The sequence below is a fragment of the Toxorhynchites rutilus genome, chromosome 2, assembly GCF_029784135.1.
Source record: "Toxorhynchites rutilus septentrionalis strain SRP chromosome 2, ASM2978413v1, whole genome shotgun sequence".
Taxonomy (NCBI): domain Eukaryota; kingdom Metazoa; phylum Arthropoda; class Insecta; order Diptera; family Culicidae; genus Toxorhynchites; species Toxorhynchites rutilus.
The window spans coordinates 124,683,813-124,701,680 of record NC_073745.1 but is presented as its reverse complement, the minus strand read 5'-3'; the positions used below and the strand labels follow the sequence as shown (position 1 = coordinate 124,701,680).

Here is a 17,868-nt window from a genome sequence, read left to right as displayed (position 1 = left end):
TCGTATTATTCAACGTTACTACGAAACTCCATTCCATTAGTGATCGGTATCACAAACGTGTCGAGAAGCGTTTGACGTTGTATGTGTATTGCGCTTAACTGTGTTCCACTATTACTACGTCACGGTTCTTCTCACTTCTTGAACCACGTTTCTTCCGGCAGCTTCCGGGGCCACTGTTCTTCACCGCCCAACACAAGTTTGATGTTCCGGAGGAAGTAAGGAAGCAGAAACATTCAAAGTTTGCCAAGAAATACATGATTTGACAAGCGATCTACTCATGTGGCAAACGGAGTGCGCCGTTCGTGACTACTGAGCATATTTACCTCAAGGAGTGTCTACAGAAGCGTCTGCTTCTTCTGTCGAAGCAACACGAGGGCCCTACGATCTTCTGGTCGGATCTAGCTTCGTGCCACTATTCAAAGGATGTCCTGGAGTGGTAAGAAGCCAACGAAGCCCAAGGTCATGAACCATGAATTGTTTGAAAGCTTGAAAAGGATCGGTCAACTGGATAATTTTCTACAGCGTTTTTTCCGTGATGCAATTTGATGTGGGACACCCTTTATTTCTTGGGGATAGCTTTATTCATCTTAATTTTACCGTCACGTCTCGTAAATATTATTCCACAATTTCGTGAAAAAGGATAGACGAAAAATACTCCGATGCTGCCCATCGGTATTTTTTTGTTAGTGAAATGTTTTTGACCATTTTTTTTATGTGGCTTTCTTTCTTAACACATTGCGGACCGTTCACGATTTTTCTCGTGTTTCGCGTTTCACTGCTACGGATGGATCATGAAATAACCCGTGTTTTCTACATTTGAATATTAAATGCTTGGTTTGCCAAGTATCTAACAAGGCCTACCGATGGCTCGCCTTCGTCTCATCCACATCGAATGAAAACGATCTCATTCGTGGAATCCGAACAAATGAAGCGTTCAAGTTTGCCCCAAAACGTGCGGTCCTTAATGTGTTAATTGGGGTGGTTGGAATTTTTTCCAGTCGATTTTGCCGACTTTCATCTTATCTGCTGATTCTGACGAATATGATAAGGTCGTAACATCAGGAACATCCGGGCTAGGAAACTTTATGCTCAATTTTACCCAAGTTTTCGTGTATCGTAATAGGCGACGAAGCATACCATACCATGGAGATTCTGAACACCCCAGTGTTTCGGAACGAAAAAGCTTCCCAAATTCAGCGTGAAATGTTTGCCCAGATACCTCACAAAAAATGAAATTTTTACGAGCACCTGAACCGAGAAAAGTTTCTGCGTCAAGTTGCTTTATTGCTCGAAAAATAGACAGAGGAAACATTTAATTCGAAACAAAACAAAATAATTGAATGATAAACACATGAGATAACGAGCAAATTAGTCAGTTTTATCAATAACACACATAATTCGTGAACCATATATAAATACTATTAATTGGAGAAAGAGAGAATTGAGAAATGTGCGGAAAATTGCATCTTCAAATTAACTAATAATTTCCTAATCGTTGGGGATATCAACACGGAAATCAAATTAGATGAATGGCTTTCCCCACACAAATGAATTGGCGTTTCCATTGTTCGAATAGGGCCGTTGGGGTGAACCCATTAACAACCCTCGATCACTATTAATGCAGCTATGCGCCGCCTCGATGAAATGGATCTCCCACGGACGGGCGTGAAAAATTAAACCATAATGGTTTGTTGTTCTTGGTGGCTTATGTGTCAATTTTTGCGTGGCTGGGAAAATTGAAGTAACGACCGATTGCTGGCGGATCCCGTGGAAATGTGCCTCCCCAAAGCGCAGAAAAAAGAGAAACTTACTACGCCAGTTTGCGTCTAAACAAATGTGAGCATAGCGTTTTTTTTTGCTTGTAAGAGAAAATACGTTTCAGGCCGATGGATTGAAGAATATCTATGCCTTTTTCCGTTTTCTGTGATTGATAACTTCGATACCGGATTTGGAGAGCGTAGAATGATCTTTGCTCAACATCATTATCGTAATTAAGCTCATTTCACTATTCAATTGATTAGAACACAATTTGCGGTATGTATATAAAGACGGAAATAACGCAATAATGGTAAGTGTAGAGAAGATTACATCTGTGTTTTCCTCAGCTTTGTTAGAACTAGATTGTTCATGGGTTCATGTCTGTGTACTCACGCAATAATCACATTCTGCGCAAAACATCATTGCTCAAGGAAACATGCTCTGACACAGCAGTGATTATTGTCAGTGGTGTCGGTGAAGTAATCTCCGCAATTTATACAGAAAACAACATCGAATAGAAGAAGGAACGAAAAATTATGAGTTTATTACACGCAAAATTCGAGCTCACAAAATCACAGGTACGTAAACTGTCCGTGGTGAATCATGCGTGAAAAATAAAAAAAAAACAGATTACAGACGCTCGCGTTCAATGAAAATCTATTTGAGCGGTCATTCTCCATGACAGCGAAACAGCGAGTTTGTCGTTTCGCGAGACACAAAAAGTGGTTTCAACCATCCGACGGCATGTGAGAACTGCAGCAGAGCGACGCTGGTACACATAGATTGCAACGATGAATGTGCATTGAATATATACGGGCGGGTGTTCATTTCAACATCCTGATGCACCAGTGTATTTGGAAAACAATTAGGTCGTTTTGTTGATCTGCGCTGTTTGTCGTCATCGTAGCGCTTCGAAAATACTCAGATGTGGCTGTAAGCGACCGTACTCATGAAACTGAATTGAATTGATCAAAAACATTCGATTTCGTGGTTTGTTTAATTAACCATAAATTTGAAGCTTCTTTTTGGATAATTGTGGTGTAGATACAAGTGAGCAAACTGGAGCTTTTCGACTCATTATTATTACATGCGATCGAGTACCGAATTACCATACACTGGTGGAAATATCTCAACTGTGTGTTATGGTCGCAAATGAAGCTATTGCGTTGAAAACCCATACAAGGTTTGACCAACAAATACAAAATCGATTAGTACTTCTGCCATTCACGAAAAAATATTCAGTTTATAGTTCACAATTAACATGATAGGTACCATAAGCTTGGTGTGTTCAGCGATCTTCATTTGAATAGGAAAAATAGAATATTGCATAATGATTCGCTTGAAAATAAAGTAAAGTTGGCAAAGCTTCCGAAATATTTACTAATGCTTTCAATAAATTTTCTCTCAATGCAACAATGGTTACGCTTTCAGTCCGTTCCGCTGCTTCTCTTATGAAACATACGGCGCCGATTTTATGTTTGAAGTTCGCAAGTCAAATTCCAACCTAAAAGATTTGATTTTTGACGTAGAAAGGGAAGGGTGCCAAATCAGATACAGGTCGCGTTTTTATGAAATAAAGTTAACGTTAATAACTATTTTCACTGTGAACGAATTCTACCAATCGAATCGGAAATTCGCTAAGATTTGTTTGATACACTATACATTACAATTCGCTAATCTCTAAACGGTTGAAATTCATGAAAACTGGAAGAACTTCCTTTTTCCAATATATTTGTTCTGCCGATTTGTGTGCTAACCCTACCCGTATTTCGAAAGCTTATAACTTATAACAGATTTCAAAATCGATGTACCTGTGGAAATCCGCTTTGGAAATATACATGCAAGTCGGAGGTATTTTTGTTCCCGCCGAGCTGTGTTTCCCTAACACGGACTTCCAAATCAATGTGCCTGGGGAAATTCGCTTTGTCAAACCATGCAAGTCGGGGGTATTTTTTCCCACTGAGCTGTGTTTCCCTAACACGGATTTCGTTGCGCAGACCGGAATATGTTTCCCTAAAACGTACTTTTAAACTGAGAATCCTGGGAAAATCGTCATTTCAGATACTAGAGGTGAATGAACGCTCGCGGATCGAGAACTACGTAAACATGAGATGTGCAATAATTTCAGAGGGAAATGTGAAATACAACGATCGTTTGACGATTTGTCCGTTAACATATTTTGGTAGTCCTAGGCATCATATCAAACGTAAATGGACGTTCATCCAATTTATTTGTAACGAAGAACATAATCTATTATAAAAATTTCGATGCATTCTAAAATAATATTCGAAGTGCTAAACAAGTGGATTGCATAATATAATTGCGTAGTTCTACGTCGAAAATATGTGGTCGTGTACTAGATACAAGCAAGTATGGAAAAGTTCATTCGCTCATTTCTCCACCCCTGATTATAAATTACTCTTGTAACTCGATTTCAACTATCTACCTATATTTTACTGCTGGCTCAAGCAAAAGTTTTCAGTTTGATTCTATCGCCATCATTCCGAGAGGCAAATGAAGGAATGTAAAAATTTCTGAGAATAGATGAGGGGAATCGAGACAGTACTTTTCCGTTCTAATTGAGAATGAACTTTGCGAAGAGGATAGGTGAAAGTTTTCTGTCTCAAATAAAGTGAGGCATAAACGGAGAATACAAGCTCTTACAATTTTTTTTCCTAATAACGACTAGCACCTTATCTTTTTCAGATAACATTTTTTCCAATTTTCACCGATTCCAAGTATCCGACCGACATTTTTAATCTTTAATTACGGGTGATATTTTGATAAGAGACTAGCTGACCTGGCAAACGTTGTTCTGCCATATCAATTATTGCTAGTGGATATGTTATTTGTTAAATAAAAAAGTTATCAATATGTTGATAGTGTGATTAAATGTTTTAACGATCTATAGAATCGATCGAATGTGATCGATAGAATAGAACGAATGAAACGATTTGAACGAAAGTGTGTTTGATGTTTATGCTGCCGAAAGTGACGACACGCATCGTCATTCGATAAACAAAGTTAAATGTTCGTGACTCATGTGTTCATAGTTGTGTTTGACATACCGAGGAATGGATCCGCCGACGAAAAAAAAATATAAAACAAACAATTACTTTTCTTAATTCAATTCAATTTTCCTTATTCAATGTATTTCATTAATGTAACTGACGTGTTTCATCTCGCAATGAAAATAATTAATTCAAATTATTCATCTGTCATGAAAATTATTGCTCAAAATTGTTTAAATACTTAGAAAACATAGTCCTGACCTAACTTAACTATCTTTCCATTAAATTCCGCTAAAACTTTATCCATAAAATTAAATTATTATCAAATACAATTTTTGTTCAAGATTTTCCCTCGCTTGTCTCTATCTTCATTTATAATTTTTTTTTTAAAAGTGTGCTTATTTCATCCGAAAATTCATTACCATTTTCCTTTCACAAAAATTAAACATGATGCACAATTTGCACAACACAATTGGATTTGAACTGAACGGATTACATAATTCAATATTGCGATTCGTTTGGGTAATTCTGATTCGGTCGGATTTCAGAACATAGGAGAGTAGGTGATCAGTAGACGGATATAGAATTTCAGATGAAATAACGCTACCGAGCGTATTTTTTCGACAAACTAAAGTTAAAATGTGCGTATGAGGTAATCCTCGCTTTTGCCATTAAATCTCATACATCCAGCAACATCTGGGACCGAATACGTATAATGTAGTGATGGAGCTCATTAAAGACATAATTTTTGTTTGAAAAGACTGTGTTGGTTCTGCTCATGATAGCGTCTCGCAAGTGAATGCATTCTTCTTCACGTCGCTTTTGTTGATTCTGTCCAACAAATCGCAGTCGTTCGCTCTCTACCTTTGCATACATGTCGATCATGAACTGTTGGTATAGCTCACGACATCGTAGAATGAAGTTGTCCTGATCACGTCGACTCATCATACAAAACATATAAAAACCCACACATTGCTTGTTTTGTATCCTTTAAACCATATGTTCATAAATATTAATTCAAAATGAGTAATAATTTTCATAATGAATGAAGTGTCTGTGGCGGGATCTCGTTTTTTAAAGTTCGTGCAATATCCGTGTTGTCCCTTCAGAACGGCCAGTGGATTTTCGTCGAAGAGATTCCTGGTGACTTGCACTGTGGTCACACGTATTGTAGAGCCTGTCACTACGTTGAGACGGCAAACTTTAGGAACGTTAGTACCATCGAAGAAGAGGATCGAAAGCATCGTATGATCGATGAGTGTCGATGATGAACTTCCTATTATTGTTTCATCTTCTAATCACAATTTCTTGTGTCGCTGTACATTCAATGTCTTCAACAACATTCGCATTGGATATACACACGTTCTCTTTAGCTCGTGTTTTATCAGTGACTTGCAGGATTGATGATAATAGCGTGATTTTCATTTTGCAATCCGAGTATGTGTTTTTTCCGTTTCATGGAATACATGATTGATACAGAAAAGTAAATTTTCATTCATAATTCCTATTTTTATTTTTATTTTTTGCCATTTTCGCTTAACTCCAGTGGAACACGAAGTTTGATTCCGCAAACGCGAAAACCAATTGAACTAACAACGATGTCATTGCAGGATATAAAGAAACTAATTTCTTTTAAAACTATTCCTTAAAGTGCTTCAAAATTTTCTAAAAAAAATTTTCACCATAATATTGATCTACGGGCAGAGACAACAATATAAAGATGGCTCAAATCGGACGATGTCTTCCTAGGATTTTGCGCTTAGCAACACATTTGGCGATTCATTTTTATTTGTATAGATAGATAGAATATATAGGAATGCGTTATTTCATCTGAAAATCCATTTCCACTTTCGAGCAAAGATCAATTTCGTTAGCGCGTACATCGAATGGACTGACATCGCTTTCACTATGTAATTGTAAAACATATGGGAATTCAATTTTCCTTCAGAGTTTTTTCGAAAATTTTTCCGATTTTTCTCTTCATAACATTAATCTACGGGCAGAGATGAATACAACAATATAAAAACGGCTCAAATCGGACGATTCCTTCCTCGGATTTCTCGCTTAGCAACACGTTTGACGATCCATTTTTATTTATATGAATGGCCCTGGCAATTGAGAGGAACGGATCAGGGCCACCTTCCCATATTGTTTGGCTCAGATGGTTAGCGCATGTTTGTTAGAGTGCATAATTCCTATTCCTAATCATGGTGATGAGATGTTTTTCATAGAACGTATACCAGGGATTATGGACGCATTCGGTCATGTGGAATTATTGCGAAATGTCACGTCCTTTTGCTAAGTAGGAAATGTCCTTTCATCCGGATCATAATCCTAAATATACGAGTACAAAAGCATGATTTCAAGACAGTAAAATTGATGTGATGGATTGACAAGCTCAGTGAACTGATTTAAAATCCAATCACATACTTGTGGGATGACATCAAAAGGGGCGGTTACGAAGCTATGCCCATAAAGGGATAAACCGGAGCTATGGTTATAGACTGGTAGATAAGGTCGGACTCGATTATCCGGGATTCGATTATCCGGAATTTGAGACTCGATTATCCGGAGTATTTTATTTTTGATTTTCGGAAATTTTCAATAATTTGTATAATAATTCTATATTGCATAGCTAATATGGGTATCAAACGAAAGGCCTTGACTAGTAGAACACAGTTATTTATGAAAAATTCAAATCCAAGATGGCGGCCACTACAAAATGGCGGATTACATATTTTCTCAGAACCCCATAAATATGGGTATCTAATGAAAGGGCTTGACTAGTAGAATACAGTTATTTATGAAAAATTAAAATCCAAAATGTCCACCACCACAAAATGGCGCCATATATATTTTTTCACAACCCCATCAATATGGGTATCAAATGAAGGAGCTTGACTAGTAGAATACAGTTATTTATGAAAAATGCAAATCAAAGATGGCGGCCACTACAAAATGGCAGATTACCTATTTTCTCAGAACTCCATCAATATGGGTATCAAATGAAAAGGCTTGACTAGTAGAACACAGTTATTTATGAAAAATGGCCAAAAATGTATCAAAACAAAGTTCCCGACTAGTAGCACATAGCAGATAATGAAAAATCCAATTTCAAGATGGCCGCAGTCCCCAAACAACTAATTACTTTTTGAATGGTTTCATTCAGCTTGACCTGTTTCTATGTATGTTTGAATGTTTGTTGGGTTGTCCCACATTAATAGAAAATTGAATCCGTTCCTGTTGAATGATTGATCTGAAATTTGGAACATACATTTAATTCTACTGTCATTATAAAACTGCGTATTCCATGATCTTGAAAAATTCAATTTGGCTGCCGCAAAAAAATGGCTGAATGGCTTGATTTGGAGAATACACTACACTACGAACAACATAAATTCGAAAAGGTCGACGCCACAAAATGGTCGACTATGTATTTTTTGCAATTCCCTCAATATTGGTATCAAATGAAATGATTTGACTAACAGAATACAATACAGGTCGAACTCGATTATATACAGATTCGATTATATGTGATTCGATTATATACAATTTTTGACTCGATTATATTCAGTTTGGATTTTTTTTTAATATTTCTAATATGACTTATTTCATGAAGAAATGTAACCTTTCAACGTTAAGGTGAAGTTTAAGTGGTTATTTCATGTACAGTGGGGGTAAAAATCGTGATTTTTGAAGATTTTGCTTGAATTTTCACCAAAAATTGTTTATATCGATATTGCAGCCAAATTAAGAAAAATAGAAGTTGTGCGTCAAAGAACATATTGGGGAGCGGTTAAAAAACTTCATTTCAATTGATAGAAACAATCTAATTTAATATAAATTTTTAGGATAAAATTAATAATAACACATTAAAAACTATTAACTCTTAAGTGTTTCACTTCCAAAATGTTATTGAAATTCACTAATTTAGTTGTTCCACTACTATATCCTGTACTAATTTTTTTCATCTTTCAAATGAAAGCATCAGAATCGTCTTCCGTAGCGTACTTTTTAATGCAGAGCCAGTTTGAGGCAACAGAGTTCGGAACAAAAAAAAAAAGTTCTGTAACTCTGTCATTGTTGAAATTCGAACATATGCGTAGGAGGATTTTTTTCATCAAATATGATCGTCTATCATCTCCTGAGAGAATTTGGATAAATGATTTTTTTTTCATGTGAGAAAGATGTTTTCTGACTTTAAGGGGATGGATCAAAAATCATATTCCTCTTTTATTTTCGAAAAACGAAAAATACATGCAAAAAAAAAACAATAAAGAAAAAAAAAATGTTTTGACTCGATTATCCGGAGGATTCGATTATCCGGGGTGAAAAAAAAATCAATACTCCGGATAATCGAGTCCGACCTGTACTATACTACTGGTAGGTATTAAACTACGAAGATGTGCAGCGTTAATCAGAAATAACGTATACATTACAAAGAACTGACATATAAATGAGCTTCTGATCAAGGAAAATATGAGCTGATAGGACATTTCCAAAAAAAAACATTTTACAGCATCTGTATTGATCAAAAAGACTATAAAAACCACAATGATATACTCAGTATGGCCTATTTAATAAATGCTGTTCAAAATCCGGATCGCTCCTGACGCCGGTGGTCTACCTAAACTGACGATCGAACTTCGTGATCATCACTCCCACTACTTTGAGGAATCACCATCATTGGGCACTTACACGGAGACATGATTTCGAATGGAAGAATACATGAGCAAACGAAAATCACTGAAAAATAGGCACCGCACGATTAAAAATTTATCGCGGCAATACATCTTTCCTCTCCCTGCTGCTGCTGCTTTTGCTCTTCTACTTTTGTTGCAAAAAGTGTTCAAGATTCATGAATAACCACCCCAGTCTTAGCGCACTAGCGATGCTGGCAAACATAGCGATGCTGGATGCAACTCTCATGTACCATCGAAGTTGAAGCGTCGAACAAACGCGATCGGGAGGTAGAAAGAACAAGAAGAAAAAGAAAAAAAAAACAAATATCAATCTGCCTGTAAGGGGTGTCGCCATCGGGTGTTGGGTGCGATTTACGAATCACGATTCCGTTTGCCATAGGTCCTGGGCTCTGTTACGCGTCATGCCACAGCATCCCAGAGGCGCAGCCTAACTCGCTCTCCGCAACATCAGTGCGCACTTATTGCGAAAATGTTTAATTGGCTTTCTTCGTTTAAATAGTTGTGTGTGTGTGTGTGTGTGTGTGTGTGTGTGTGTGATAGGATGTGGAAACTTGAGTTGAGCACTTAAAATTATGCCCCAAAACTGATACCAAATACGGACTAATAACGATACCATATAATCCAAATGTTGGCTACACTCCTTCTTAGATAAACGAGTTAATCCAAATGAAGTTGTGGGTGGGATAATTCAACCAGCCGCCGTTTAATCCAATAAGCGTGAAGTAATCCACAATTGCTAAAAGTGTATGCTCGCCGATGAACCGCGCCATGGCATTTTCTACGCTGTTTACACTAATCACTTACTCAATCTCGGTTGGATCAGTTCAACTTGTGTCCCCCCGCTCGTTTTCCAGTTTAATTATATAACCGCAACTCCAATTAAAACAATCATCTGCTTGCTTGCACAATTCTGCTGCTGCTGTTGTTGCTCTTCTAATCCATTCTAAATCGCTTCCAATCGCACTATTGCTTCCACACTACACACCACTTGTTCACTTGTTCTTTCGAATCTTCTCTCTTCTTTACCAGCGTATAGAACTGAGAAAGACCTTTTTTCCTATCGGACTTCCTCCGGTCGATCGTAACCTCCCACAGTTTAGCAAATATTCTATGATTAGCTCACTTCCATCCTTTTTCATATTTTTTTTATATGATAGCACGAAACGCACTCTGTGTCACGATTCCACAAAAAAAAATCGAAAGACGAACGAACTGCTTCGCACCAAAAGTAAGTTAAACCGATCGCGCCGAGAGTCTACGATGAACTGAAAAACGAAGAGCGAATCATAACTTGCGGACTTGCACAGCCGTAAACAAATTCCCAGCGATCCACAAGCTTGTGTTCATACTCGATCGAGCATTGCTGGAACGACAGAGAGAGAGAGAGAGAGCTAGACAGAGACACAGCAACTCGTCGTCGAGAATGAAAAATCAAAACAAAACACGAATCCTCGCGCAGGTAGCCAGCCAGCCACCACGATCGGATCGATGAAGAGCAACGATCTTTTCCTTGATGCTTAACAGAGCGAGAGAAGAAGTTGGCGTTTTCCATATGCACATAAATATATCCCATGCATGGGTATACCGTACCCTCCACACAACATAGGACTGGACCCCAATGGTTACTGGGCAAGAGAAAGAGAGTCCAAGTTCAGCCCGATGCTGGATGGTGTTGAAACTGGATGGACACTTGGAGCGAGTGGTTGGAAACTGGTTTCCGCGGCTACCCAAGAAGATCTGCGGTGTTCGTCTCCGATTCGGTTTGCTCTGATTGAAGTTATACCTTTTTTTCCCTCTCCGGTAAACAGCAATGGATATGCGCGGCGTTCAATGTTCGGTATGGCATTGAGGCAGTGGAGTAGCACATCTTGGATGTGATGAGGCGAATTAAAAATAATGCGGTTAGTGGAGAAAGGAGGCACAGAGATCAACGGCAATATGCGATGAGGTGTGCACGAGAGTTAAAATGTATATAGTAGAACTGATCGCAACTAATCTGAGGATCCCAATACATGAGGTATACTTCAAATTGGAGATCGCTGTCTACGAAAGTCCACGAAAGTTTAATGGATTATCAACGCTAACTAAAAAGCTCTCAATGAAACGGCTTTGTGCCTGCATGGAATGATCCAGTTACTTATGGGTTGATTCGTTCTTCATTCGTTTTGATTAGCTCAGTTTCCACTCGGTTTTCCATATCCAATCACCAGACTAGATCCAATGGGTAACCCCAATCGAAATATTTTGGATTATTCGTAGCAAACAAATTCCGAAAAATGATGAATTATTTCACATGACGATCGGACATCCAATCGCCTACTCGATTTTTACTAAACTATAGAGCAGGGGTTTTCAAATGGTGCTCCGCGGGAAATTTGTGCACCGCGAAGTTATAGCAAATGCTCCCACTTGAAAACCCTCCTTGAAGGAAACCATTTTTCAATTTAATTTCGCTGGGCATATAGTGATTTATCTTGTTTTCTCCGGGTCAGATATCACGTAACTGCGATTCGCAACCGATATAGAGTTGCTCCCAGTTGAGTAATGTCAATGCAAATAGGATTTGTTTTATTGATTAAAAAATGCAGGTGCTCCGTCTAATAATTTTGCTATAAAAAGTGCTCTGCCATAAAAAAAATCTGAAAACCCCTGCTATAGAGGTATCTTTACAAACAATCCAACATTTTCCCTCAATACAGGTCGGACTCGGTTATCGGGAGTATTGATTATTTTTCACTGCGGATAATCGAATCCTCCGGATAATCGAGTCAAAACATTTTTTTTCTATATTTATTTTTTTACATGTATTTTTCGTTTTTTTGAAAATAAAAGAGGGATTTGATTTTTGATTCATCCCCTAAAAGTCAGAAAACACCTTTCTCACATGGAAAAAAATAATTTATCCAGATTCTCTCAGGAGGTGATAGACTATCATATTTGATGGAAAAAAATCCTCCTACGCATATGTTCGAATTTCAACAATGACAGATTTACAGAACTTTTTTTTTGTTCCGAACTCTGTTGCCTCAAACTGGCTCTACATTAAAAAGTACGCTACGGAAGACGATTCTGATACTTTCATTTGAAAGATGAGAAAATTTAGTACAGGATATAGTAGTGGAACAACTAAATTAGTGAATTTTAATAACATTTTGGAAGTGAAACACTTTAAAGTTAATAATTTTTAATGTGTTATTATTAATTTTATCCTAAAAAGTTATATTAAACTAGATTGTTTCTATCAATTAAAATGAAGTTCTTCAACCGCTCCACAATTTGTTCTTTGACGCACAACTTCTATCTTTCTTAATTTGGCTGCAATATCGATATAAACAATTCCTGGTGAAAATTCAAGCAAAATCTTCAAAAATAGATAGATAGGTCCTATTGAAAAGTTAAGCGTGATTTCATTGTATTATTGAGGCATTTCTAGTCGACTCATACCGGGGTTAAGACGGCCACTAAAAATAAAATATATCAATTGAACGTCACACCACTTGATTTGTTGGTTGCATAACTCGAGGCGCATTCATACGTATTAACGCTCCTGTACTCGCGTGCAAAATCATAACACATATACTCGCGCACGGTGTCACAGACCGAAAATTGAACTTCTCTGTAATGTTGCCATTATGTATTTTTCAGGCTTTATTGGCATTTATTTGAAGAAGAGGGTATGATTGAATGAAAAAATTCAAAAAAATATGTTTTCTTCGTCTTTATTATGTTTTAATTCAGCCTCCTCAAAACAGAGTAATTTTCGATACTCCAACACAAATAACGAAATTCAAAATTTCCACTGTTATTAATTAAAAGTAAGCAACTGAATATAATCCAAGGAAGTATAAAGAGTTATAAAATAACATAAAAACGTATTCATCGATTGTGGTTTCATTGGAGTAAGAATCAGAACATAACATAACTGCATGCTCGAAACAAACATATTTTTCACATTTCATGCAGCTGTTGTCTGTTTTTCGGGTCTTTTATCGAAGAAAAGAATGCATAACGACCTTTTAGATAATTACCAGATGATGAAGGTTCTGGAATATGAAGATTGCATATTCTTCGTCTCTGTATTCTTGGTAAACTAAGAATTGATGCCTTTTTTTAGATGGGGCATAAAAAGATGATATAAAATGATTTCTAGGAACTTCCTTTTCTTTTTTTGTTTTCTTGTCGATATTGTCCATTATAAAAAAATATCCCCTAAACTGTAACTGTTAAAAATTACCATAAGCCATAAGCCATAAGCGAATCAAGCGGTCAAGCGCTACTAAAGCCGCATTTTTTTTAAATGAGTATACCGTTAAGTCGTCATTCACCGTGCATTTAAGTAAATTTGATGTAACTTTAGTCTTTAATGTAATAATAAAACGATAATCGTACTTTACAAATACCATAGAATATCTTCACCAAGCATAACAATTCTCAAAAAAATAAGAGATTTTAGGATTCCGAGCAAAAAAATGGCTTTGAACATCTCATTATTTCAAAAAAATATTGGAACATATTTCGATGCACTGTGAATGGCGACTTGACGGTATTCGCAATCAAAATCAAAATATTAAAAAAAACAATTTTTTTATGTTATGTAAAAAAGACTCAACCTTTCAAAAATAATACAAACAGCTAGGGTTTCTTTGGTTTATAAACCTCGAAACCCACAAAAAACTTTTTTTTTCAAGATTTCACACTAAATATACGAATTTTGAGCAAAACCAAACACCCATTCCATGACAAACCGATATAGTGGTTCTAAGATTTTCAACATCAGACCCGTTTTTTATTTTTATAGGGTGTCCATTTCCATTTTAGGGTGGTTCGAAAAAATTGTTTTTTTTTTCATTTTTTGAAAACAAAAGAATGAAACAGAGCTTCTCTAATATCGAGATGTATTATGTAAAAAATCCTCAGCTTTCAAGAAAAATATAAAAAAAAATGCGCCCACAAGTCCGAAGCCATGAAAACAATAAAAAACAATTACAATCAATAATTACGAAAATAAAATCCAATTTTTTTGCACGTTCAATATTCTTTTTAATAAATGCTTATTAATAAGTTAGCTCATTGGCTTCAATTTGACACGTCGATCAACTAAATCGGTTCAGTGGTTCAAAAGTTATTAATTTTTGAAAAAAGCCATTTTTGGGAAAAAGTGGAAAAAAATTGGCACCCTAATAAAAAAAATTAAAAAACGGGTCCAATGTTTTGCGATAAAGAAAAAAATTCCACTTTTGACGTAAATCTAAGAACTACTATATCGGTTTGGCATGGAATGGATGATTTTAAATATCAATGCTCGAAATGAAAATAGAAATTTCCAATTGAAGACATCTCATCACAAAATGCAATACTCCTTTTTCTTCAATATACAGTTATGAGTCAAGGTCTCTCTATGGGGTTTTGCCCACTGTAAATCATCATTCCAATGATCGATTTTCGAATCACTCATTTCAAATACCAATGTTTCGGTCACTGTTCACAGTCAATTGGTGTCAAACCAGAGGAATGCAACGCAACCCAACGAAACAAATTTCTTCGGTTCTCTCTTTTTTTTTTGTTGTACATTCTTCACCTTTTGTGCCGAATTCCGCGCTGAGCAGAAGTAGCCTTTCACTCGATTCAGAACGATGCCAGCATACCTCACAATAGCCCGTAATCGGTGCGAATTTGCCAACATATTTCTACAAGTGGCCGCGCAGCATTACCGTCGTGGCCAGCTCAGTGTCATTTCTCCCGGGGATATTAATGCGCCACGTTCTGCCTCGAAAACAAACCCTCCACAAACTCTCACTCTCTTCTTCCAAGCATCCAGGTATACGAGATCTTGTTTTTATTTCGGTCTTCGGGTGCCGTTCCACATTTTCATCTCCGTCAGCAGCCAGCCAACGTGTTTTGACCGGTCCTTGCCGTTCCGATCGACGAACCCCGAAGGTGTACCCCTTAATTCCACGGGGGACCACGAAATTTACCTCGCCACAACCACAACGCGACGAACGTGTCGTCGTCGGTCGATTTCTTCGCGGACAGAAACCTGTTATTTCGATAATTTCATTCCTGTTTTTGTGTTCAATTTCTTCCACATTTCGCCACGTTCTGCGCTCCCTGCCATCAAAAAGCCCCACGGGCTACGACGAATGGATGCACGGTGTCCGACGAGGGCAGGCAGGCTGGCTAAGTTGAACCGACGATGGCCATTGGGTTCAGGTTGGGAAGAGTGTAGGTATCAGGCGGCAAAGCTACCTTCGCGTTGATCTGGTCTGGTCACGCTGGTCGTCGTCTTACCTTGCGTTGTTTTCTTCGCTAACCCAACGGACACGCGAATCAAGACAGCAAAGGGAAAATGCAAAACACTTGCTCGAAGAAAAATGATGAAATTGCAAACGCTGCCAAAAAGAAAGGCTTGTAGTATACACACATATATCAATCAGGAAGCAGAATGCTATCAAACAAGTCGGAAACCTGCCGTAAATGTGGGTAAGGTGGAGAAAATGAGCTGTATTAATTGCGGAGCCGAAAATAAACACAATACTCGGAAAACGTCGTTGATTATAACCATCGAGATCTGCTATTGACGGAATGAACCGTAATAACCGTGTAGCTATAACAATTCCCTTCACTAATTAGTGAATTAGTGAATGAAAATGAATCCAATTGGCACACATACTTAATCATAAAACAATAGCTCCGTGACATGTTTACGTTGAAACAATTTCACGTTTCATTGACTTTTGAGACCTTTAGTCTTTGACAGTTACGCAATACGGAGAGGTTTGCATATTGCCCATCCTAGCACAGACTTACAGGCATACGGGTCAGTCTGATGGCGTGAGGATATATCCTTTTTTTGGTCTTTGAAGTTTCTAAAACACTTACACTTATGTTTGACCTACTTCAGCGCTCGAGTTGACTCACGAGACTCAACTGTTTTAACGCCTGAATACTTCAATCAGCAGCTAGGGCACCTGCAGTTTACTTGCATCCACATGACGCGGCATCGCTTACCTGTGAATAGAGAGAAAAACATGAACAGCGGTTAGTTAGCGAAAATTACGGCACCAAAACAAAGATAGGAACGGAAGGGATGCCCATTATCGCCTCAATGACTCGCCATGGAATGATGCTGCTGCTGCTACCTATCCGAATGCGTTATAATTCCTCGTAATTAATTTTACCGATTGGCGTTGGAGATCCAACGGCCAACTATGCCGAGACTTCCATGGCTTCGATGCACACACAAGCTACTGGAAAATTAGTATCAGTTGACCGAGTTGGAGTGTTGATAGACGGCGAAATCCGCCGTTTCCGCCTGCTTTGGATAACAGTGCATCGCGAGCGTGCGTGGAATTAAGTTGGAAGATGGAATAAGATTTACGCTGAGGCTGTGGCTAGACTTCCCATAGGTGTGTGATGTAGGTTTGATGGTCGTTTATTTGGGTTAAATGCAAAGAAATCACGCGTTGGCTATTCAACGATGCAGAACACCAGACTGTTAGAATTTTGTAGATATATTTGACATTCAATGTTTAGTTTTAAATGCAAGTTTCGTCAAAGTTTTAATAAGAATAGAAGCAGGGTGGCCACTCGTTTTCAATTTTTGAATTCCCGTATTTTTCCCGACTTTTCCCGCATGATCTCACGAAATTCCCGATACTCAAAAATAAAAATTCAATTATTATTGAATATTGTATCGTTAGTTAATAATCGATTTTTGAAACCCAATTGCGAACATATGTTTACTTTATTGTTTCCAAGTTCTACATATGACAAAATATAGAACTGTGTGTATCTCAGCAACAGATTTTCGGTCGGATGTACGGCTCAGGAGATGCGGACGGGATTGTTTTTATTTAAGTCATTTATTTTTACAGGCTCAGTTACATAGGTTTAAAGGAGCCGAACTCTTAGCTATACTTTTATTATATACTGCATGTTTCCTTAAATCTAGGGTTAATAAAGTAGGAAACCGATTACTCGCGGTCGACTCGAGATTAGAAGGGTGACATAGTTTCTTTTGGAAAAGGAGGGGATATAAGGATATTGTACAATGTTCACACTCGCATTCACACTCACGGGGATTGTTTTTGGACTATGTGACCTGAACCTCTTTAGAACGTATCAGATCTACCCCACTTCTACTTACTCAGATTTCAAAAAGTTTCATGTTTTCAAACGAGATGATGTAAATAACACGAAGTAAGTGGTACTTTTGAATGGTCCTGAATCTGACTCCTTTTTGGTTAAAACGAGTCCCATTCTTACTCCAAAGCCTTGGTTTATTTTGAAGACTTGTTTCGACCCATATGCTGGATCTACATTTCAATTATCAACTACTATTTCTTGAAAAATACAAATGTTTCTATTGGATGCCATAAAAAAAGCCATAAGAAAAA

At 37.5% G+C, this 17,868-nt stretch overlaps 1 protein-coding gene across 13 annotated transcripts in view; it reads right to left on the bottom strand.

The window, feature by feature from the left end:
- LOC129767350 (disco-interacting protein 2) overlaps window positions 1-17,868 on the bottom strand; it is a 274,317-nt gene that overhangs the window by 93,838 nt on the left and 162,611 nt on the right. For 8 of the 13 annotated variants that reach the window (XM_055768109.1, XM_055768111.1, XM_055768110.1 and 5 more), the window contains exon 1: window positions 10,277-10,743. The exons of 3 other annotated variants lie outside the window; for them this stretch is intronic. The gene's annotated coding sequence lies outside the window, so the exon portion shown is untranslated. Of the gene's footprint in view, window positions 1-10,276; window positions 10,744-17,868 lie in introns of those variants that run through there. 2 more of the 13 variants (XM_055768117.1, XM_055768118.1) reach the window with 1 other exon arrangement.